At 46.8% G+C, this 25,172-nt stretch overlaps 1 protein-coding gene across 4 annotated transcripts in view; it reads left to right on the top strand.

Moving 5' to 3' along the window:
- Positions 1 to 5,736: 5,736 nt before the first annotated feature.
- The window catches only part of LOC134911111 (cysteine-rich secretory protein 1-like), a 164,674-nt gene continuing 145,238 nt past the window's right edge, over positions 5,737 to 25,172 (top strand). Inside the window, exon 1 of one of the 4 annotated variants that reach the window (XM_063919482.1) lies at positions 5,737 to 5,840. The gene's annotated coding sequence lies outside the window, so the exon portion shown is untranslated. The remainder of the gene's footprint in view (positions 5,841 to 25,172) is intronic. The other 3 variants (XM_063919481.1, XR_010176326.1, XR_010176325.1) reach the window with 3 other exon arrangements.

Raw genomic sequence — 25,172 nt, 5'->3', positions numbered from 1 at the left:
ACTGCGGCCATCATTGTCCTCGAAAAAGCAAATTGCTGCATTCATTTGAAACGCCAAGTTTCAAGTGTAAAAAAAAAAAAAAAAAAAAACCCACAGGAAATATTTATCCTGTTACCTGTGCGTTTATATAAGGCATCCAGATCCAGTAGTATCACACTGCATACACCTGTCTGAGAGGCAGGAGAGCTACAAGTCACTGGCTGTAATCAGGTAAGAATTATACAGCATTATATAGTCTTCTGCTTACTACTAACGCTGCAGTTAGGTACAGTACAGTATTGTGTATTGATAATAACTCACAGTTGCAATTGAGTCTTATATGTATAAATATACTGTATATGTATATAACTAGCTGTTCTACCCGTTCTTCGCATGGGAGTTTCTGATTGTCAATAATTCGGTAAATCTATAGAGATGTAAATTTGAGACGTCTTAATGTAAGTAAATATTAATCCATGGTTCATGGCGTCACTCGAGGAACACCCGTAGCAGATACGGTAAAAAGTGACAGGACCATTTTGTAGTTTATTAAATTCTACACGCTGGAGGTGCAATCCAAATTTTGCCCGCTTGGGCGTTATTATTAACGCAACACAAGCCACGCATCGGTAATTACGTCATTATGTCATCCCCCTTTTCATCCCCTTAGGGGAGGTTTATAAAACTTCCGATTACGCAGTTTTCCTATTTTCCACCTAAAGAATATCTAGGTCACATTCCATCTTCCTATCATATCGGGAAGTAAGAGAATTAGTGATGAGTCAGTGAGTTAGTGAGTGAGGACCTTTGTGTATATAGGGGGTCATTCCGACCTGATTGCTCACTGCAGTTTATCGCAGTGCAGCAATCGGGTCGGACTGACATGCGGGGCGGACTAACCCTGTGCTGGGCGTCCCCCCGAATGTCAGGGAAGATGATCGTAGCTGTGCTAAATTTAGCACAGCTACGATCAACTCGGAATGACCCCCCATACATAGATAGATAGATAGATAGATAGATAGATAGATAGATAGACAAAAAAAATTATAAAATATTATATATTCAAACTTACTGCATGCACTGTTACATAAAGTAATTTCTTATATATATATATATATATATATATATATTTAGTATTTAAAAATAATATACTGTATTATGTTTTACATTTTTGCTACTATTTGGATTATCAAACAATATGTACCAGCAGTGAGAGAATACACTATAAACTATAGAATGGAAGTCTCGTGTGAATGTTATTGTTGGAATACTGTAGGGTCAGAGGGAGACTGCAGAGTCAATGCTTGTAATTAAAACTAGTAAGTACAATATGACATACAGTACTGTTAGTTACAGTACCCACTGTTTAAGATCTATTGTGTTAATCATATTCTTGTATTTATTTCCTTATATATTTTAGCTGTCACTTTATTCAACAAGAAAGATGTAGGTCTCATTTATATATATATATATATATATATATATATATCTCCAAACAATTAATGTAAAATTTGACCAGCAATGCAATTGACCACTTTAAACCAGTAAATGAATCATATCAATTTATTAAAAGCACAAATTGCTAAAAGAAATAACCCTTTCACAAACACATGACAATAATTAGTGTCGAATGATGAAATGAAGGGTATATTTTCTCTCTTCCACCCTGACGCGTTTCGTCCTTAACGGACTTCTTCAGAGGGAAGATCAATACAGCTAGTAAAAACATATACATATCCATCAATTCAAAGAATAAAAAATACATATTACATATGAATGGTAAATTAAGAAAACGTGGAGAAATGAGGACATTTGATCAACAGGTTATGGCTTTAAATTGATCATGAGACAACAATTTCATTAAGGGTGACAGATTATGTCTACAGTTTTGGCCATGTAGTGCATTATTTAGTTATTTCATACAGGTACATACCGATAACATCCAAAATTGACAATTATAGAGATCTTCAAGTCCTTAAGGCCATTTAACAGTACAGGTTTGTTGGACAATTCTACAAAGTAATTATACATAATCACTAATACATCCAAAATATGAAGAACAAATACCAATGAGCACTCTTAAGGTGACTTACTTAAAAATTGTAAAACCTCAATCCTAATTCATGAGGGTCTAATCAATAAAATCGGGAATATAGCCCTAAATGAAAGCAGTGTAAATTAATGTTATTCAATTTAATTAGGGAAAGTGAATAGCTGTATATAAATGTAAATATACATACCAACTAAGGGAGAATCTCAGAAAAAAAGAGTATATATCCACAAATGAACCACCTGCAATGTGAATAAATAGTGACTGAAAGACAATACCATTATTCTTAATATCCCTAAAGGGAATGTACTTACAAGTTCAAATGTGCTCCTATGTTCTCTCCCAAAGTGCAAGTGACTGAGGGACTGAAATATAGGGCTTATATAGCCCGTACCATATTACCTCACTTCCTGGGCTTATTAACCAATAGGGGGCATCACAAGAAATTATGACCTAATTGTAGGGTCCAAATGTGCTATAAGTACCTACCCATATACATATAGTGTGTGTCGTAATTTTAGTTAATAATATGTGCATAATAAACTGTTAATAATAATATAAAGTGCTTAGATTGTGTAACTTTGTATGACAGGAAGTGACATCACTTCCGCCCAAAAGACCAAGTGTGGGAATTTAATAAACATGATTTAAAATACCTATAAGTGTACTAACTGGCACAAACTCTGATTTGCCCCTCTTAATTTAGTGAACCGGGCCCGTGATCAGATGTATCCATCTGATCACGGCGCTCCAGGTTCACTCTAAGGTGTTTCACTCAAGCGCTCTGTGGAGCGCACTTCCTGGTAGTTATAATGGAAGTGACGCCTGCGTTCCACCTATGTCCGCGGTGGAACGCAAAGCAGAGGAGCGCAAATCCTAGTGCTCTATAGGAAGTGACATATGCGTTCCACCTATACCCGCAGTGGAACGCAAAATGTCTTCTTCCTAACAAGAGGTGTAGCATTGTAACAGCGGTGTTTTAATGTTCAATATCCAGATCCTATTAGTTTAGTTATATCATAGGTATGTGGCTAAGTTGTTCCATCCTTCTACCATGTTTAATTAATGAACCTGATGAATATTATAATTAATGATTCCTAGATAGGAGTATATAATGGAAAAATTAAAAAATAAATAAATGAAAATAAAAATAAAAGTAATATTAAAATAAAATAAAAAATAATAAAAAAATAATAAAACTAAAAAAATATATATAAAAAAATAATATAAATATAAATAAAAATAAAAATACCTAAATATAATTATAAATTGGGACAATGTATAGGTGACAATATGTACCCTCCTTCACCCATTTAAGTGAGTAAAGGTTAAAGCCCTCGATACGACATCCCCTAAGGGCCTAACATGTGTATAGGATGAAAATTCTACCTACAATTCCAAAGTTGAAGCTAATTTTTTATAACTGTGAACATGTGACATTATGGAATCTAAATGTGTTATATTAATATATCATGTGGGCCATTAAAATTAAATCCTAGGACTTAAAAATGAGTATCAGAGTACATATTTGTATTTGTTCCTTACAATGCAAATTCCAATACGGATATACATTTGGGTATATAAATGTTAAACAACACATTTTAATGGCATAATCCCCACAATCTATAGATGAAATAATACTAACATAAATGTGTTCGTCAAATTCTGCTATAAGAAGGACACGATGTCTAATCCCTCGTTAAGTCCCCTAGGTGCCAATGTATTGAGGGTATAAATACAGAAGGTCTCTTCGGGATAGGAATGAATTGATTCAGGAGAAGGCAGCTAGTGTCAACAGTTCTAAGAAATACAATAGACCTTTCATTACACAATACTGTCGTGACATGGGAAAAATTAGAAAGATCATGGAAAGACACTGGGGAATATTACTAAAAGATCCCATTTTGGGGCCCAGTCTTCCTAGAAAACCTAATATGGTCTACAAAAAAGCCAACAATTTGAAGAACCTGTTGGCACCTAGTCAGTTGAAGTCTATTAAGAACACTGGTACTCCTAGTACAGCAAAAATGAGTAACCTAGGAGGTTGTTACCCATGTCAACATTGCATATGCTGTAAGCATATGTCTAGGTCTCAATTCCAAGTTAAACTGGACAATGGATACCAGTATAAACTTCGAGATAAAGCTACCTGTACAACTGAATACGTAATTTATAAAATAGATTGTAATTGCGGCCTATCATATATAGGAAAGACCAAAAGACAGGTAAAGCTGAGAATTCAGGAGCATTTACGAAGTATTAAGAAAAAAGTTATTTCTCATAATATTCCCAGACACTTCAACGAAGTTCATAATTCTGAGGTTAAAGATCTAAGCTTCACCATACTGGAGGTTATTAAGCAGCATAGTAGAGGAGGTAATAGAGATCTAACACTATCTCGTAGAGAGACCTTCTGGATTTATATCCTCAATACATTGGCACCTAGGGGACTTAACGAGGGATTAGACATCGTGTCCTTCTTACAGCAGAATTGGACGAACTCATTTATGTTAGTCTTATTTCAGCTATAGATTGTGGGGATTACGCCATTTAAATTTGTTGTTTAACATTTATATACCCAAATGTATATCCGTACTGGAATTTGCATTGTAAGGAACAAATACAAATATGTAGACTCATTTTTAAATCCTAGGATTTAATTTTAATGGCCCACATGATATATTAATATAACACATTTAGATTCCATAATGTCACATGTTCACAGTTATAAAAATTAGCTTCCACTTTGGATTTATAGGTAGATTTTTCATCCTATACACATGTTAGGCCCTTAGTGGATGTCGTATCGAGGGCTTTAATCTTTACTCACTTAAATGGGTGAAGGAGGGTACATATTGTCACATATACATTGTCCAATTTATAATTATATTTAGGTATTTTTATTTTTATTTATATTTTTATCTTTATTTTATTTTTTATTTTTATTATTTTAATATCATTTTTATTTTTATTATTATTTTTATTTTCATTTATTTATTTTTTCATTTTTCCATTATATACTCCTATCTAGGAATCATTAATAATATTCATCAGGTTCATTAATTAAACATGGTAGAAGGATGGGACAACTTAGCCACACACCTATGATATAACTAAACTAATAGGATCTGGATATTGAACATTAAAACACTGCTGTGACAATGCTACACCTCTTGTTAGGAAGAAGACATTTTGCGTTCCACTGCGGGTATAGGTGGAACGCATACGTCACTTCCTATAGAGCACTAGGATTTGCGCTCCTCCGCTTCGCGTTTCACCGCGGACATAGGTGGAACGCAGGCGTCACTTCCGTTATAACTACCAGGAAGTGCGCTAAACAGAGCGCTTGAGTGAAACACCTTAGAGTGAACCTGTAGCGCCCTGATCAGATGGATACATCTGATCACGGGCCCGGTTCACTAAATTAAGAGGGGCAAATCAGAGTTTGTGCCAGTTAGTACACTTATAGGTATTTTAAATCATGTTTATTAAATTCCCACACTTGGTCTTTTGGGCGGAAGTGAAGTCACTTCCGCCCATACGAAGTTACACAATCTAAGCACTTTATATTATTATTAACACTTTATTATGCACATGTTATTAACTAAAATAACGACACACACTATATGTATATGGGTAGGTACTTATAGCACATTTGGACCCTACAATTAGGTCATAATTTCTTGTGATGCCCCCTATTGGTTAATAAGCCCAGGAAGTGAGGTAATATGGTATGGGCAATATAAGCCCTATATTTCAGCCCCTCAGTCACTTGCACTTTGGGAGAGAACATAGGAGCACATTTGAACTTGTAAGTACATTCCCTTTATGGATATTAAGAATAATGGTATTGTCTTTCAGTCACTATTTATTCATATTGAATCACCCTATTGCAGGTGGTTCATTTGTGGATATATACTCTTTTTTTCTGAGACTCTCCCTTAGTGGGTATGTATATTTACATTTATATACAGCTATTCACTTTCCCTAATTAAATTGAATAACATTAATTTATGGGGGGCGTGGCCTAGCATGCAAGCCGAACAGCAGCTTTCTTACTGAGCTCCCGTATACCCCGATTAATACTGGGCACCACGCGTTCTCTGGGGGCTCCCTCAAACACCAAATACCCTCTGAGGTTCGCAGGTCATCCTTCAGGGTCGTGTGGTGACGCTGCGGAGCCGGGGGACGCTTTTTAACGTCCCTGCGGGTTGCGGCCTTCCCACCCCAGTGAAGCCAGGGGCTGGAGTTACACCCGCGACCCAGGATCGGAGCTCCGGCGGCGCAGAGCACCTTCACCAACGGGAGCCACAGCACCTGTATCCGAAGCGACGGCCATGGGGGACCCGGCGTCAGGCCGTGCTCTGCCCCTGTAACATCAGCGGTGCCGCCTGTGAGATCGTGCGGGAGCCCTGGCCTTGACCCACCCGGAGCGGCGCCGTGCCTTGCTGCCTGACTCCCTCCCTCCCGCACCGTACCTTGCAAGACGGGCTGTGACGGCTGCGATCGGAGCTTCGGCGCTCCTGAGCCGTCAGCCGCTTGTGGCCGCCATCTGCCTCTCTTCCACCGGATCTTTCTGCCTCTTGTGCGGGGCGGGCGGGCGCGGCTCTCTGGCCCCGCTGACATGCCATAAGAAGGTTAACCCGCTGCCACCACTGACACACTGAGCTACTGCTGCTCTCCCCTGGTCCTGCTGCTCTCTCTCAGCCCTGGAGCAGCTGCTGGGTGAGAGTGCTAGTGGCGCTGCTCTCACTGTATGGGCTGCTACTGTCTGGATCTCCCTGTTACTTTTTACTAGTTACCTACAGCTCCTACAGCACCTCTCATTGTTTCAGTACTACAGTGAGCCATACTGCCCCTGCAGGTCCACACTCAGTAGCATCTTGTGGACAACACCACAATAAATAAATAAATAAATAAATAAAAATAATAAGAATGACTAATTTAAAAATAAATAAATAATAATAATAACCAAGAAGAATACAAAGCCACCGTGTCTTTCAGCGCCAGAAACTCCTGCTGTCCTCTTGGGAAGAGGTGCCTGGTCACTGGCTGGACCGTGATCGGTACCCCCATCTGTCCACTTATTCCCTAAGGGACTACACCTGTGCTTTTTATTGTTCAATTGATGCTCTGAAGTGGCTATGAGGCGTACTTGAAAATCTTCATGTGGCTGACCTGTCCTACTGATACTCCACCCTGTGTCTCCGGCTGGGACTCCCATCTCCTTCCCTTATCCCTGCAACTTGCCTGTCCTCCTCTTTTTTTTTTTTTTTCTCACTGGCATTATGGCCCAGAAAAATAAGAAATCTCAACAGGCTTCGGCAAACTTTTTCGGGAATAAATCTAAAGGCGCTCAGAACCAAATGTCGTCCCCTGCATCTCCTTCCTCCCCTCTGTCTTCGGGCACAGATATCGACCCACAGATTCAAGCAGTTATGACGGGGCTCCTTGAAAGTGTTCAAACGGCCTTTAAACAAGAACTTTCTAAGGCAATCTCCGAATTCAGACTAGAAATTACGTCTCTTGGCGATAGGACGGACTCTTTGGAAACAAAGACGGATGATCTATGCCGGTCGCAACAGCGGTTTGATACGGAACTCACGAGGCTCCATGAGGAAGTTGAACTGTTGAAGGAACGGCAAGAGGACCAAGAGAATCATTCTCACCGTAATAATCTCAGAATACGCAACGTGATGGAGACGATTCAGAGTTCCGCATTGCCGGCCTTTTTACAAGACCTTTTTCAATCTTTAGTGCTGGACCTTACAGACAAGGAATGTCTCTGTGATAGGGCACACAGAGCCCTGCGCTCTAAGCCTTCTGCTTCTCAACCACCTAGAGACATAATAGTCCGCCTTCATTACTATAGATCGAAAGAAAGAATCCTATCTGCAACTCGGGACGTCCAGGACATATCTTTCCAGGAGATGCAATTGCAAATCTTTCAAGATCTAGCCCCGTTGACACTCCAGAAACGCCGGGATCGTCAACCAGTTAAGAAACTCCTTCGTCACCACCAGAGGCGTATCTACCGCTTGGCCAGGATGGCACTCGCCAGGGGCGCCCGTAGAAGGGGGGCGCCACCTAGAGATGCCACCTGTGGCCAAGTATAGAGCACTACAGTCCGGATGGGCACGGAGTGAAGCAGTTTGCACAAATTACAGCAGGGTTAATTAGCGGGTAGGGGAGGAGACAGAAGTTGTGTGCTGTCGACTGCTGAATAAAGTCCTGGCTGCAGCAGTTCCTGCTACAGTATAACGCTCCCCTCAGCTGCTGCACCTCCGAGTCACTCCCTCCTCTGCCCCTTTGAAAGTAGTTAGCCCAGCCCCCTGGAGGCGGAGATCCGGCCCAGTCCCATGCTCACCACGGCTGCGTGAGGAGGATTACTGGAGGTGCCTGCAAGGAATCACACCGCTGGAGGAGGAGAGACTATGGCTGGAGACTAATGGACAGCCCCCTGCTGAGACATCATGGTGAGTCCATGCCCCAAGAAGTTTGTGACAGCTGTTTGTGTGGAAGAGAGGGGATTTGTGTAGGTGACATACACACTACTGTACATCAGTACCTGCAATTATCCCACATTTGCAGTATGTGTGCTGTGTGTGTGTGTGTGTGGGGGGGGGGGGATGCAGGGTCAGTAGGGGGGGGGGCATGTGTATATGGGAGCTGTCAGTGTGGAGGGGAGGAAGAGGGGATTGGTGTGATGGAGCTGTCAGTGTGGAGGGGAGGAAGGGGGGATTGGTGTGATGGAGCTGTCAGTGTGGAGGGGAGGAAGGGGGGATTGGTGTGATGGAGCTGTCAGTGTGGAGGGGAGGAAGGGGGGATTGGTGTGATGGAGCTGTCAGTGTGGAGGGGAGGAAGGGGGTATTGGAGTGATGGAGGTGTCAGTGTGGAGGGGAGGAAAGGGGGATTGGTGTGATGGAGCTGTCAGTGTGGAGGGGAGGAGGGGGGATTGGTGTGATGGAGCTGTCAGTGTGGAGGGGAGGAATGGGGTATTGGTGTGATGGAGCTGTCAGTGTGGAGGGGAGGAATGGGGGATTGGTGTGATGGAGCTGTCAGTGTGGAGGGGAGGAAGAGGGGATTGGTGTGATGGAGCTGTCAGTGTGGAGGGGAGGAGGGGGGATTGGTGTGATGGAGCTTTCAGTGTGGAGGGGAGGAATGGAGGTATTGGTGTGATGGAGCTGTCAGTGTGGAGGGGAGGAAGGGGGGATTGGTGTGATGGAGCTGTCAGTGTGGAGGGGAGGAAGTGAGGGATTGGTTTGATGGAGGTATCAGTGTGGAGGGGAGGAATGGGGATCGGTGTGATGGAGCTGTCAGTGTGGAGGGGAGGAATGGGGATCGGTGTGATGGAGCTGTCAGTGTGGAGGGGAGGAATGGGGGATTGGTGTGATGGAGCTGTCAGTGTGGAGGGGAGGAAGGGGGGATTGGTGTGATGGAGCTGTCAGTGTGGAGGGGAGGAAGGGGGGATTGGTGTGATGGAGCTGTCAGTGTGGAGGGGAGGAAGGGGGGATTGGTGTGATGGAGCTGTCAGTGTGGAGGGGAGGAGGGGGGATTGGTGTGATGGAGCTGTCAGTGTGGAGGGGAGGAATGGGGGATTGGTGTGATGGAGCTGTCAGTGTGGAGGGGAGGAAGGGGGGATTGGTGTGATGGAGCTGTCAGTGTGGAGGGGAGGAATGGGGGATTGGTGTGATGGAGCTGTCAGTGTGGAGGGGAGGAAGGGGGGATTGGTGTGATGGAGCTGTCAGTGTGGAGGGGAGGAAGGGGGGATTGGTGTGATGGAGCTGTCAGTGTGGAGGGGAGGAAGGGGGGATTGGTGTGATGGAGCTGTCAGTGTGGAGGGGAGGAGGGGGGATTGGTGTGATGGAGCTGTCAGTGTGGAGGGGAGGAAGGGGAGACTGTTGTGATGGAGCTGTCAGTGTGGAGGGGAGGAATGGAGGTATTGGTGTGATGGAGCTGTCAGTGTGGAGGGGAGGAAGGGGGGATTGGTGTGATGGAGCTGTCAGTGTGGAGGGGAGGAAGTGAGGGATTGGTTTGATGGAGGTATCAGTGTAGAGGGGAGGAATGGGGATCGGTGTGATGGAGCTGTCAGTGTGGAGGGGAGGAATGGGGGATTGGTGTGATGGAGCTGTCAGTGTGGAGGGGAGGAAGGGGGCATTGGTCTGATGGAGCTGTCAGTGTGGAGGGGAGGAAGGGGGGATTGGTCTGATGGAGCTGTCAGTGTGGAGGGGAGGAAGGGGGGATTGGTGTGATGGAGCTGTCAGTGTGGAGGGGAGGAGGGGGGTATTGGAGTGATGGAGCTGTCAGTGTGGAGGGGAGGAAGGGGGGATTGGTGTGATGGAGCTGTCAGTGTGGAGGGGAGGAAGGGGAGATTGGTGTGATGGAGGTATCAGTGTGGAGGGGAGGAGGGGGGATTGGTGTGATGGAGCTGTCAGTGTGGAGGGGAGGAAGGGGGGATTGGTGTGATGGAGCTGTCAGTGTGGAGGGGAGGAAGGGGGTATTGGAGTGATGGAGCTGTCAGTGTGGAGGGGAGGAAAGGGGGATTGGTGTGATGGAGCTGTCAGTGTGGAGGGGAGGAATGGGGGATTGGTGTGATGGAGCTGTCAGTGTGGAGGGGAGGAAGGGGGGATTGGTGTGATGGAGCTGTCAGTGTGGAGGGGAGGAAGGGGGCATTGGTCTGATGGAGCTGTCAGTGTGGAGGGGAGGAAGGGGGGATTGGTGTGATGGAGCTGTCAGTGTGGAGGGGAGGAAGGGGGGATTGGTGTGATGGAGCTGTCAGTGTGGAGGGGAGGAAGGGGGTATTGGAGTGATGGAGCTGTCAGTGTGGAGGGGAGGAAGGGGGGATTGGTGTGATGGAGCTGTCAGTGTGGAGGGGAGAAAGGGGAGATTGGTGTGATGGAGGTATCAGTGTGGAGGGGAGGAGGGGGGATTGGTGTGATGGAGCTGTCAGTGTGGAGGGGAGGAAGGGGGGATTGGTGTGATGGAGGTATCAGTGTGGAGGGGAGGAAGGGGGGATTGGTGTGATGGAGCTGTCAGTGTGGAGGGGAGGAAGGGGGGATTGGTGTGATGGAGCTGTCAGTGTGGAGGGGAGGAAGGGGGGATTGGTGTGATGGAGCTGTCAGTGTGGAGGGGAGGAATGGGGGATTGGTGTGATGGAGCTGTCAGTATGGAGGGGAGGAAGGGGGGATTGGTGTGATGGAGCTGTCAGTGTGGAGGGGAGGAATGGGGTATTGGTGTGATGGAGCTGTCAGTGTGGAGGGGAGGAATGGGGGATTGGTGTGATGGAGCTGTCAGTGTGGAGGGGAGGAAGGGGGGATTGGTGTGATGGAGCTGTCAGTGTGGAGGGGAGGAGGGTGGATTGGTGTGATGGAGCTTTCAGTGTGGAGGGGAGGAATGGAGGTATTGGTGTGATGGAGTTGTCAGTGTGGAGGGGAGGAAGGGGGGATTGGTGTGATGGAGCTGTCAGTGTGGAGGGGAGGAAGTGAGGGATTGGTTTGATGGAGGTATCAGTGTGGAGGGGAGGAATGGGGATCGGTGTGATGGAGCTGTCAGTGTGGAGGGGAGGAATGGGGATCGGTGTGATGGAGCTGTCAGTGTGGAGGGGAGGAATGGGGGATTGGTGTGATGGAGCTGTCAGTGTGGAGGGGAGGAAGGGGGGATTGGTGTGATGGAGCTGTCAGTGTGGAGGGGAGGAAGGGGGGATTGGTGTGATGGAGCTGTCAGTGTGGAGGGGAGGAAGGGGGGATTGGTGTGATGGAGCTGTCAGTGTGGAGGGGAGGAAGGGGGTATTGGAGTGATGGAGGTGTCAGTGTGGAGGGGAGGAAAGGGGGATTGGTGTGATGGAGCTGTCAGTGTGGAGGGGAGGAGGGGGGATTGGTGTGATGGAGCTGTCAGTGTGGAGGGGAGGAATGGGGGATTGGTGTGATGGAGCTGTCAGTGTGGAGGGGAGGAAGGGGGGATTGGTGTGATGGAGCTGTCAGTGTGGAGGGGAGGAAGGGGGGATTGGTGTGATGGAGCTGTCAGTGTGGAGGGGAGGAGGGGGGATTGGTGTGATGGAGCTGTCAGTGTGGAGGGGAGGAAGGGGAGACTGTTGTGATGGAGCTGTCAGTGTGGAGGGGAGGAATGGAGGTATTGGTGTGATGGAGCTGTCAGTGTGGAGGGGAGGAAGGGGGGATTGGTGTGATGGAGCTGTCAGTGTGGAGGGGAGGAAGTGAGGGATTGGTTTGATGGAGGTATCAGTGTAGAGGGGAGGAATGGGGATCGGTGTGATGGAGCTGTCAGTGTGGAGGGGAGGAATGGGGGATTGGTGTGATGGAGCTGTCAGTGTGGAGGGGAGGAAGGGGGGATTGGTGTGATGGAGCTGTCAGTGTGGAGGGGAGGAAGGGGGCATTGGTCTGATGGAGCTGTCAGTGTGGAGGGGAGGAAGGGGGGATTGGTGTGATGGAGCTGTCAGTGTGGAGGGGAGGAAGGGGGGATTGGTGTGATGGAGCTGTCAGTGTGGAGGGGAGGAAGGGGGTATTGGAGTGATGGAGCTGTCAGTGTGGAGGGGAGGAAGGGGGGATTGGTGTGATGGAGCTGTCAGTGTGGAGGGGAGGAAGGGGAGATTGGTGTGATGGAGGTATCAGTGTGGAGGGGAGGAGGGGGGATTGGTGTGATGGAGCTGTCAGTGTGGAGGGGAGGAAGGGGGGATTGGTGTGATGGAGCTGTCAGTGTGGAGGGGAGGAAGGGGGTATTGGAGTGATGGAGCTGTCAGTGTGGAGGGGAGGAAGGGGGGATTGGTGTGATGGAGCTGTCAGTGTGGAGGGGAGGAATGGGGGATTGGTGTGATGGAGCTGTCAGTGTGGAGGGGAGGAAGGGGGGATTGGTGTGATGGAGCTGTCAGTGTGGAGGGGAGGAAGGGGGCATTGGTCTGATGGAGCTGTCAGTGTGGAGGGGAGGAAGGGGGGATTGGTGTGATGGAGCTGTCAGTGTGGAGGGGAGGAAGGGGGGATTGGTGTGATGGAGCTGTCAGTGTGGAGGGGAGGAAGGGGGTATTGGAGTGATGGAGCTGTCAGTGTGGAGGGGAGGAAGGGGGGATTGGTGTGATGGAGCTGTCAGTGTGGAGGGGAGAAAGGGGAGATTGGTGTGATGGAGGTATCAGTGTGGAGGGGAGGAGGGGGGATTGGTGTGATGGAGCTGTCAGTGTGGAGGGGAGGAAGGGGGGATTGGTGTGATGGAGGTATCAGTGTGGAGGGGAGGAAGGGGGGATTGGTGTGATGGAGCTGTCAGTGTGGAGGGGAGGAAGGGGGGATTGGTGTGATGGAGCTGTCAGTGTGGAGGGGAGGAAGGGGGGATTGGTGTGATGGAGCTGTCAGTGTGGAGGGGAGGAATGGGGGATTGGTGTGATGGAGCTGTCAGTATGGAGGGGAGGAAGGGGGATTGGTGTGATGGAGCTGTCAGTGTGGAGGGGAGGAAGGGGGGATTGGTGTGATGGAGCTGTCAGTGTGGAGGGGAGGAAGGGGGGATTGGTGTGATGGAGCTGTCAGTGTGGAGGGGGGGAAGGGGGGATTGACAAAGAGAACTACATCTCCCAGCATCTGCAGCTTGCTGGAGATGCTAATAAGCTGTATCAAAAAGTACAGAACGCGTTTTGCTTATAAGACTGGCTGGTAATAAGGGAGAGCTGTACAGAACAGCATTTTTCCAGTGCATATGTTTGCCGGTTGAGCTGCCACATTTCACTGAACCACCCCCAAATGTAATTACATCCACCTCCATCCTTAGAGGGAGATAGTTACAGTTGTTAAACATAGTCAGCAAGTCAACAGTCCTTATGTCAACACTACAATGCCAGAACCAGTTTCGCAACTCAGTTCTAAGGCTGCTTAAAGCATTTTTTACCTATCCTACCATTCACTATACTTTGCCCACTTTCCCATGTGTTTTACTTTTTCTGATATTTCTATCTCTCCTCCCTCCCTCTATAGTTTATCAATTGGCCACTTTCACTGGTGCTTTGCTGTTCTTAGGCTCTCTCCTCTGTCTAGACTGCAGTGGTTCCCAAACTCGGTCCTCGACAGTTCATGTTTTCCAGGTCGCCTGTGGATTTTTAAAATGTGGCAGTTGGTGATACACAGTGCAGCTGCCATGTGACATGGAAAACAGTTAGGGATCCTTGAGGACCGAGTTTGGGAACCACACTGGGCTGTTCATGATCCAATGCTGCTCGGTTTCCTGTCTGCTGCTGCTACCGGCCAGTTCCCATTGACAGCGAGTCCCAAACAGCAATGTCTGCCAGTGTTTGGGGTGCGCAGTTGGTGCGGCCCCCCTATTTCAAATTTGGTCTCCACTGCAGCTCAACCCCTGCAACTACCACTGGCTTGCTGTGCTCTCTCTCTTTGGAGGTGGGGGGGGCGCCAGGCCCTTATTTTGCCAGGGGCGCTCGGACCCCTAGATACCACCAAATAAGATACCGTTCGGGATTCCCTTTTATGTTGCAAGTCTTTGCCAAGAACTCAGTTCATGCTGTTAAAACTTTATCGCAAGGACAGGAGCTGCTATCTAAACTGGATCTCCTCCCTGAAGCGACCGCTGTTCCCTCCTCTGCCGCTGTTTCTCCGAAACCTCAACGTTCCAGACCACCGCTTCCTGAATGGTCGAGAGTGACTCGTACCCAGTACTCAGACTGTGCTTCTACCTAAAACCTGAGGTTACCTTCTGACCTATGTCCCTCTTCATATAAGGTTACTTGATATGTCCGATGATTTCTTTATACAGTGGACACGTTTGTCCTCACCTTCATTTGGACCCAACTCATGATATCCTTTTTCAGTATTAATGTTGGATGTTAAGCTTTATATGTTAGTATGTTCTTAACCTTATAATTAGTATCCCCCGGAAAAGTGTTACGGCTGGGACATGTTGCTACTGTTATTTTTGTCTCCCCTTACCTCCCCCTCCCCTCCTTTACTCCTTCTCCCTTCCCTCATTCCCTCTCCCTTCCCTCTCCCTCCCCCTTCCCCCAGTCACCGGATTGTTACAGGTGTAAGGCCCCATTGCAGGGCTTGGTTTTGATGTTCGACACACGTCGGATTGTTAAGGATCAGGTTTACAATTGTTATGCACACCAGTGCCTGCAGGAAAGTACTGGTGTCAGAACTGTTATGCACTCCAGTGTCTGCAGGAATGTACTGGTGTTTGAACTGTTATGCAAAACAAATGGACTCACAGACAAACTGGGGAATATGACATAACGTACACAGAAGGTGATAGGGTAACAAAATACACACAAAGTGAACAGAGAAGCCCAGAGGCTAAGGAACTGGGTATCTCCCTTGTATTAGAACTGCTCAGATGGAAAAAGCAAGATGTTGTGTTTTAATACGTAGAGAACCCGAAATGCTGTTGCTAAGGGCAACAGCAAAACCCTAAAGGGTTACCAACGGGTGTGGCAGTAAACTTCTTGGTCAGAGATGGAATGATAGACACAAGGAGAGTCTCCACAATCCTAATTCTCACTTGCAGTGCACAGGTTTTAGCTTTCTGCCACTAAACTGACCCCTGACACCTAGCACAGTGAGACAGGATTAGACAGGCAAGTCTTAGAATACAGCCGCAAACTTGCTAAGTTCACAGAGTAGTAACAGAACCCCAGCAAGCTAAACGACTGACTCCAGTCTTACTGCTAGGTCTGGATTGGCAGAGTGTAATACCAAATCCCCAGGCCTATTTGCAGTAAGCAACAAACAAATACAAAGCTACACAGTACTGGCTAACTTTCAGAAACTGACTAACCAACAAAGATTCAGCAGCATCTGCTTACCCTGAAAAGAGGCCTTATAAAGCAGGTGCTGTCCACGCCCCACTCAGACCTCACAGACTGTGAGCACAAAAACCAGCACCGGATCCCCTGCCATGCACAGAGCCTATAACCACTGCACAGCAAAAGACCCGAACCGGAGGATCAGCTGCGCTCAGGTTACTCCTCTAGCACTTGTCTCCCGGTTGCCATGACGACGTGGCAGCACAGGGCAGGAGACCCTAACAGTACCCCCCCTCTGACGAGGGGTCAAAGAACCCCTACCACCGGGTTTATCGGGGAACTGCGAGAAGAAAGAGCGTATCAGTCTGGGGGCATGAAGATCACAACTGCGCACCCACGACCGCTCCTCCGGGCCATACCCCTTCCAGTGCACCAAAAATGACAGACGACCCCGAACCACCTTGGAGTCAAGAATCCTTTCAACAACAAACTCCCTCTGGCCACGTATCAGAAGAGGGGAAGGTCTTCCACTGGAAGAAGGATTACTAATCGCCCGTTTTAAAAGGGAACAATGAAATGTTTTATTGATACCCAAAGAACGGGGCAGATCTAACTGAAATGCCACCGGATTGATAACCCTGGTGATCTTATAAGGGCCGATGAACCGGGGGCCTAACTTATGAGATGGCTGTCTCAACTTCAAATTCTTGGTAGACAACCAGACGAAATCTCCTAATTTGAAGCTGCAGGGTCTTTTCCACTTATCAAAAACCCTTTTGGTCACTAATGACACAGACACAAGGGCTTTCTTCACTTTCCGCCAAATGCCTCTAAGGACCGAAACCACAGAGGAACCATCAGGCGTGGAGTCCAGGGGGTCAAAAGAATTGGCCTTAGGATGATGCCCATACACACAAAGGAAGGGAGAGATCCCTGTAGCAGAGTGAGCCGCGTTGTTATAGGCAAACTCCGCCATGGACAGATGAGCAACCCAGTCAGTCTGACACTTGGAGACATAACACCTGAGGAACTGCTCCAAGGACTGGTTCACCCTTTCAGTCTGCCCATTAGACTGCGGATGGTAGCCTGACGACAAGCTGACAGAAATCTGGAGATCGGAACAAAATGCCCTCCAGAATTTGGCCACAAACTGGGATCCGCGGTCAGAGACCACATCAAGTGGCAACCCGTGGAGACGCACAACATGCAGCATAAATAATTCAGACAGGCGTCTGGCTGATGGCAGCCCAACCAGTGGAACGAAGTGCGCCATCTTCGAAAACCTGTCAACGACAACCCAGATGGCTGTCATAACCGAGGATTTGGGCAAGTCCACCACAAAATCCATTGAAATGTGGGTCCATGGCTTAGATGGAATAGAGAGTGGATGTAATGGGCCAACAGGAACCCCTCTAGGAGTCTTATTTCGGGCACAGATGTCACATGCCCGAACCCACTGATCCACATCCTTAGCCACCGAGGGCCACCACACCGCCCTAGATAGCAACTCCCGAGTTCTGGCAATACCCGGGTGACCTGCCGACTTCTTGGCATGGAATTCCAGGAACACTTGCTGTCTTAACCTAGGAGGCACAAACAAAAGACCTACCGGAAGGTCCGGAGGAGCCTGCTCCTGTGCTCTAAGGACTAATGATAAGAGGTCCTGGGTAATGCCCACTTTAATACATGATGGGGAAACAATGGGCAACGGCTCCTCGGTGGTCTCCTGGATTGGAGCAAAACTCCGCAAGAGCGCATCAGCCTTGATGTTTTTTGACCCAGGGCGATATGTTATCAAAAAAATTAAAGCGAGCAAAAAACAAAGCCCATCGTGCCTGCCTGGCATTGAGACGCTTCGCTGACTCTAAATATGCCAGATTCTTATGGTCAGTGAGAATTGAGACCACAAACTTAGCCCCCTCAAGCCAGTGTCTCCACTCCTCAAGTGCATCCTTAATAGCCAACAATTCCCGGTTACCCACGTCATAATTCATCTCGGCAGGCGAAAATTTACGGGAAAAGTAAGCACAGGGATGAAGGCGATTATCTCCCATCTGAGAAAGCACTGCCCCAATACCCATCTCAGAGGCATCCACCTCCACCACAAAAGGACGCTCTGGATCTGGGTGTCGCAGCACCTTGGCCGAAACAAATGCCCTTTTGAGACGGGCAAAAGCCGCTTTAGCCTCACAAGACCAGTGAGCAACATCCGCCCCTTTCTTAGTGAGTGCCACCAAGGGCGCCACTATAGACGAAAATCCAGCGATAAATCGTCTATATAAATTTGCAAAGCCCAGGAAACGCTGAAGCGCCTTCAAACTAGTGGGCTGCACCCAATCCAGGACTGCCTGTACCTTGGAACCCTCCATTTGGAAACCTTCTGGGGAGATAATATATCCTAGAAATGCGATTTGCTGAACTTCAAATTCGCACTTCTCCAGCTTCGCCCCAAGCCGGTGGTCTCTGAGTTTCTGGAGGACTAAGCGTACATGCTTCCGATGTTCCTCCAGGGAATGGGAGAAGATTAGGATGTCATCTAAGTATACAACTAAGAATCTATCCAAATATTCCCTGAGCACATCATTCATGAAATCCTGGAAGACTGCCGGGGCATTACAGAGCCCAAAAGGCATCACCAAATATTCATAATGCCCTGAGTGGGTATTAAAGGCAGTCTTCCGTTCATCCCCCTCTCTTATTCGGATTAGATTGTACGCACCGCGTAGGTCAATCTTAGAAAAAATGGTGGCAGTACGAAGCTGGTCAAACAAGACCGAAATGAGAGGCAGTGGGTATGAGTTTTTAATCGTGATACGGTTCAATTCTCTGAAGTCGATGCAGGGTCGCAACGAACCGTCCTTTTTACCCACGAAGAAGAACCCCGACCCAACTGGAGACTGTGAAGGTCTGATAAATCCCTTAGCCAAGTTCTCCTGAATGTACTCTGCCATAGCCTGAGTCTCAGGACGTGACAGGGAGTACAACCTGCTCTTGGGAAGCTTAGCATTTGGCAACAAATCAATGGCACAGTCATAGGGGCGATGGGGAGGTAGTACCTCTGCAACTTTTTTGGAGAACACGTCCGCAAAATCTGCATAACACCCTGGCAATCCTGGCAAACTTAGCTGCGAGAACCTGACTGGAAGGCTCAAGCAACTCCTGAAACAATCAGTACCCCAACTAAGAATCTCCCCAGAGACCCAGTCAAATTGAGGATTGTGGGCCCTTAACCAGGGTAACCCCAACACCAATGGGGCAAAAGTACAGACAGTCACATAAAAGGACAATTTTTCAGAGTGTGTGGCTCCAATAAACAAAGAAATCTGGCTAGTGCAAGAGGTAATTTTACCTTGGGATAATGGTTCCCCGTTTAACCCACAAATCTCAATTTCCGATGCCAAGGGTACTAAGGGAACAGAGTGTTTCAGGGCGAATTGGCGGTCCATAAAAACCCCGTCGGCCCCACTGTCCACAAAGGCCTCAGTCTTGACAGTTTGACCGAGGATCTTCAAGGTCACCGGAATGATAAAAGTCTTCTTGGGAAATTCTGACTTCTGGCCTGACAGGATATTTCCCATCACCCTCAGGCCCTGAAGTTTTCCGGCTTTTCTGGGCATGATACTACCACATGACCTTTATTCCCACAGTACAAACACAACCCCTGCTGTCTCCTCCGCGTCTTCTCACGCGAAGAGAGGCGGGTAGCCCCAATCTGCATAGGCTCCTCAGAAAATTCCTCAGAGTCTGAGGTTCCCTTGGGAAGGAAGGAAATCTCAGTCTCCCTTTCAAGCCTACGCTCTCTCAGCCGTCTATCCACCCGGATGGATAACTGCATGAGCTGATCCAAGCTATCAGGCAAGGGATATTGTACCAGTTGGTCCTTTATCTGGTTAGAAAGACCTCTTCGGTACTGGTGTCTCAGGGCTGGGTCATTCCACTGGGTATCATGGGCCAACCTCCGAAACTCCGTACAGTAAACCTCAACTGGCCTTCGCCCTTGCTTAAGGATCGAAATCTGAGCCTCGGCTGAGACCGTCTTGTCAGGGTCATCATACAACATGCCCAGTGCCTTAAAAAAAGCATCAACACTTTTAAGCGACGGACAGTCAGGCTGCAACCCATATGCCCAGACCTGTGGGTCTCCTTGTAGCAAGGAAATCACTATGCCCACCCGCTGAATCTCCGACCCAGAAGACTGAGGCCTAAGCCGGAAGTATAGCTTGCAGCTCTCCTTGAAACAAAAGAACTGCGAGCGATCTCCAGAAAAACGATCCGGGAGATTTACTTTCGGCTCCTTAACCCCTGCAGGTGCTGCTGCTGCGGGAGCTCCGCCAGCAGCCTGGGAGGTGTGCATTTTAATGGACAAATCATTAAATTGTCGAGTCAGGACCTGCACCTGATCGACCACCTGTTGCAACGTATTTTGAGGAGTATGCTCCATATTCCCACAAAATTTCAACAGGAGTATTGGGCTGCTGAATATGTTATGCACACCAGTGCCTGCAGGAAAGTACTGGTGTCAGAACTGTTATGCACTCCAGTGTCTGCAGGAATGTACTGGTGTTTGAACTGTTATGCAAAACAAATGGACTCACAGACAAACTGGGGAATATGACATAACGTACACAGAAGGTGATAGGGTAACAAAATACACACAAAGTGAACAGAGAAGCCCAGAGGCTAAGGAACTGGGTATCTCCCTTGTATTAGAACTGCTCAGATGGAAAAAGCAAGATGTTGTGTTTTAATACGTAGAGAACCCGAAATGCTGTTGCTAAGGGCAACAGCAAAACCCTAAAGGGTTACCAACGGGTGTGGCAGTAAACTCCTTGGTCAGAGATGGAATGATAGACACAAGGAGAGTCTCCACAATCCTAATTCTCACTTGCAGTGCACAGGTTTTAGCTTACTGCCACTAAACTGACCCCTGACACCTAGCACAGTGAGACAGGATTAGACAGGCAAGTCTTAGAATACAGCCGCAAACTTGCTAAGTTCACAGAGTAGTAACAGAACCCCAGCAAGCTAAACGACTGACTCCAGTCTTACTGCTAGGTCTGGATTGGCAGAGTGTAATACCAAATCCCCAGGCCTATTTACAGTAAGCAACAAACAAATACAAAGCTACACAGTACTGGCTAACTTTCATGAACTGACTAACCAACAAAGATTCAGCAGCATCTGCTTACTCTGAGAAGAGGCCTTATAAAGCAGGTGCTGTCCACGCCCCACTCAGACCTCACAGACTGTGAGCACAAAAACCAGCACCGGATCCCCTGCCGTGCACAGAGCCTATAACCACTGCACAGCAAAAGACCCGAACCGGAGTATCAGCTGCGCTCAGGTTACTCCACTAGCACTTGTCTCCCGGTTGCCATGACGACGTGGCAGCACAGGGCAGGAGACCCTAACAACAATGCCATGTTATATACTTCTTCCACGACCCCCATGCACCCTCTTTTGATGTTTCTTGTTATCCATATTCAGATTTTAGTTACGGTCTCACAAACGGACCTTTCTTTACAGGGTTTTTGCCTTTGTTGGCGCCTTTGCTTCTTTCGTCTTTCTCTTGTTTCTTTTCTTTGTTATTCTTATCTCCCTTTCTCTTTCCACCTGCTCCTGCGGGATGGTCCCCGAGAGGTTTGGTATTCATTCAGGGTTTTTTCTTTTTGTGTTTTCTGCATAGCGACCCGATTAATGTTATCCCATGGCCCTTAAGTTGTTATCTGTCAACGTAAATGGACTCAACTCACCCAAAAAACGCACCATTTTGCTGAGCGCTTGCAGCAGGGAGAGGGCCGATATTGCGTTTCTTCAAGAGACTCACTTTACGGGCCTTCACTCGAAACTTCAGAGTAAACAATTCACTCAATCCTTTTTTGCAACCGCTAACTGTAAAAAACGGGGTGTCGCTGTTCTAATACATCGTAAAATTCCTTTTGTACACATTAAAACAGTGACCGACCCAGAAGGGCGCTATATAATGGTTGTTGGCACTCTGCACTCTGTAACCCTGACCTTAATTTCAGTTTATGCCCCTAATCAAGACCAATCTCAGTTCTTCCAATCATTGTTTCGACATGTTGGTAGGATCGCTCAAGGACATATAATCTTAGGGGGAGACTTTAATGCTGTACTTGACCCTCATGTTGATAGATCTACCCCCGCTCCCCGTAAGACAGCCGCTCCCTTAATTAAGGCCTCTCGTACCCTTCTCTCCTCCCTCCAACAGTATAACTTCTGTGACTCCTGGCGCCTAAAACATGCCCTAGCAAAAGACTACACTCATTTCTCTGCTCCACACCAGCTTTACTCCCGTATCGATATGATACACATATCCCAATCTTTAACGTCCCTGATCGCAGATGCCGGGATTGTCCCATTCACGTGGACTGATCACTCAGGAACATATATTTTATTAGACATGTACAATACCCCCAGGGGAGATCGAAAATGGCGCCTGAACGATTCTATTCTACAGCACTGATAAAGCTAAATATTTATCGTATATAATACCCTTTATGAGGTCTAAGAACACTGCACGCTATCTACGTATGAAGTACCGTAAGGGTACGCACGTTGCGTAACAATCGCTTAGCCGTAGTCGAGACGCTCAAGCGTCACGTTCGCTCACGGCCAAGGGATCACAGGCAGGCACGCTATTGGCTGCTGACTAACGTAATGATTCGCTATAGCGTAGCGGACGCTCGGGACCACGAGGAGATCACCAGCGGCGCTGACGCTCACAATGTTAAACCTTTGTATCTAAACCATAAACAGTGTATTGTGCAGTAAAACCTTAGTGTAATGATAGAGTGTAAATGCAACACAGTATAACCTTATTACCTTTAAAGCTGTTCGAGCGTCACCGACGCTCTGAGAATACTTAACACTATAAGAAATACACAGATACCGTGCTCAGGGTCCAACGCCTAATATATATATTATGACTGATATACTTGCAAAAGAATTAAACACAATACAAGTCATACACTACAATATAACATAGACTAACTAACCAGATAACTACACAGGAAATACAATACAATACAATTACTATTTAAGGGAAAATAAGAGAGAAAGAGGAGAAGAGAGAGAGAGAGAGAAATTGGCTCACAATAACAAGAAGATCAATATGATTGCGGAGAAACACTTACGCACAAGGGGAAACGATCGCATGCGCCTCGATATCCAGCTCCCGATTATCAGCAATGAGAACCGTTGAAGAGAGTGAACTGGATATGGTCGGCCTGCCTATTTATGCCCCACACACAATACAATTCAATGGTCCCTACAATCTCATTGTTCATTGGACACAGGAATTTGGCTTCGCATTATAAAAAAAGGTCATAGGTTGATTCATACAGGTGGGCTGTGACTGTTTCCAACTGTTCAGGTGGGTGGGATACTGGGTTTCCCGCCGCATGACTAAGTAAGAACAAATAATAGTACTTAAACTTCTTATGTCCATAACTATTCGCACGAGCGATTAATCCGCTCCAAACCAACACCGGAATATTGCTATTTAAATACTCTTCCGATGGGTACCAAACACCACTGTATGACCCCTGTTAGACCCTTCGTACAATGCAAAGAGGGATCTCTCTGTTCAGGAACATGCTATGTTAACTAAACTTTCAGAATCTATCAAAGGGACCATGATCTACAAAATACATTATATAGTGAAAATATGTAACGATTGAGTCGCACGCTACGATCACATAAACTCTACCGTAAATACGCATACCGTGCACCTGCGGGTGCCCGCGACTGTGAGTATGCGCACGCACGGGAGAGCGTACGCATGCGCAGCGCGGACCTGTATGAGGTGCAAATATGGCAGTGTGTATAGAGATATTTTTCTGACTTTGACAGTCCACCCTTTGGCAGTCAATAATAACTGCCACCTTCTAAAACATTTCAAAAGGAGAAAAATACATGTCAGGGGTTAATACATTTGCATGGTTGGGTAAGGGAGGAGAGAGGAGAAGGTGTGAAGAGGGTATGATCTAGTGAGACAGCAGAAGCATGTGTGTATGAGTCCATGTTTGGGGGGTCATGTATCATCGTGCCGTACGTGTGGTACATCAAGCTTCGAGGTATTGCGAAGTATACATTTGAATTCCTTCTTATCCCGTATTAAGGGTCTGTGGATGGGCTGTCAAACTCTACCGAGCTCTTTTCGGCTGTGGTTGTAACAAAATGGGGGAGCACATTTTAGTTGATGATACATGAATGGGGGAGGTATGTGGTTGCTGATATCTGTGCCTAAATTCCCTATCGACTATGTGTGTCATTACCTGAGGGTTGTAGAAATGAAGATAAAGAACACTTATGGTAAATGCAGTGGTATTCTATGTCAGGTTAATGTACATTTGTCGGTTGAAGTCTTGTTCGGTGTCTGTTGAATGCAGTCTTCTTTGTGCTTTTGCCCATTAGGTGCGAGCAAAAGCTGTCAATGTCCATAGATTTACAAAAGTGTTGGGCTAGCGTAATTTTAAAATTTCTAGGGAAACTGGGGATCCATGGCATAGTTCATCAAAAATCTGTGTATATGGTTGTCAGAACTTCTTCTTTAATCCATCTGTTGTCTGTATATCGGCTCATCAAATTCCTCGTCTAAGTGGGTCTTTTTACCTTGGAAGAAAACGAAAAAACAGGTGAAAGAAACGGACCGTATAATCGCATTTTCATTACATCATTGTTTCTACCGTTGGGTCATAAATCAAGTCCATTGGAATTACAGTTTCCTCACTCCTCAAACTCATTACCCTTGTACGATGTTTGCACTTCATTAAAGCCTGACCGCATCTAAATATCAAGCCAATTGATATGACAACACCTAAGATACATATGAGAAACTTCCCAACATCCATTATGAATCCTTGAGCCCATTCTCCTAAACCTGAGAACCAATTTCGCGGGTTCAACCATGACACCCAACCAGTCAGCTCATTACCTACAGCAGCAAGAGTGAGATTGTGTCTCTTGCGAAATTCCCACTTCAATTGGAGAATATCGTCCATCTTTTGGTCTATGACCTCGACCGGATCCTCGGTGCTATTTGTAATATATGTGCAACATTTCACGCCGTATTGCGTTGCCAGTGTGACACAATATCCGCCTGTCACTGCTGTGAGGTAATTGAGAACCATTCTATGCTGTACCAGTTCTGTTTTGTAAGCTTGAAGTTCCCTTCCAGTATACCTAAACGTGTCATCATACATTTCAGTGATATTATCTAACAAATTTGCAAGCGCTGAGATGTATCTATAGTTCATCACTCCTCGAGCGGTGCGAGTGAAATCTAACGCGAGTAGAACCTGAATCCCGGTGGATTCATGGATCAGACCAGAGGCCAAATGCTCTGTTCTCTCTGTCAGTTGACTAACCAAACAGATA

Source organism: Pseudophryne corroboree, chromosome 4 (assembly GCF_028390025.1).
Source record: "Pseudophryne corroboree isolate aPseCor3 chromosome 4, aPseCor3.hap2, whole genome shotgun sequence".
Lineage (NCBI taxonomy): Eukaryota > Metazoa > Chordata > Amphibia > Anura > Myobatrachidae > Pseudophryne > Pseudophryne corroboree.
This window is presented reverse-complemented; position numbering and strand designations above follow the sequence as displayed.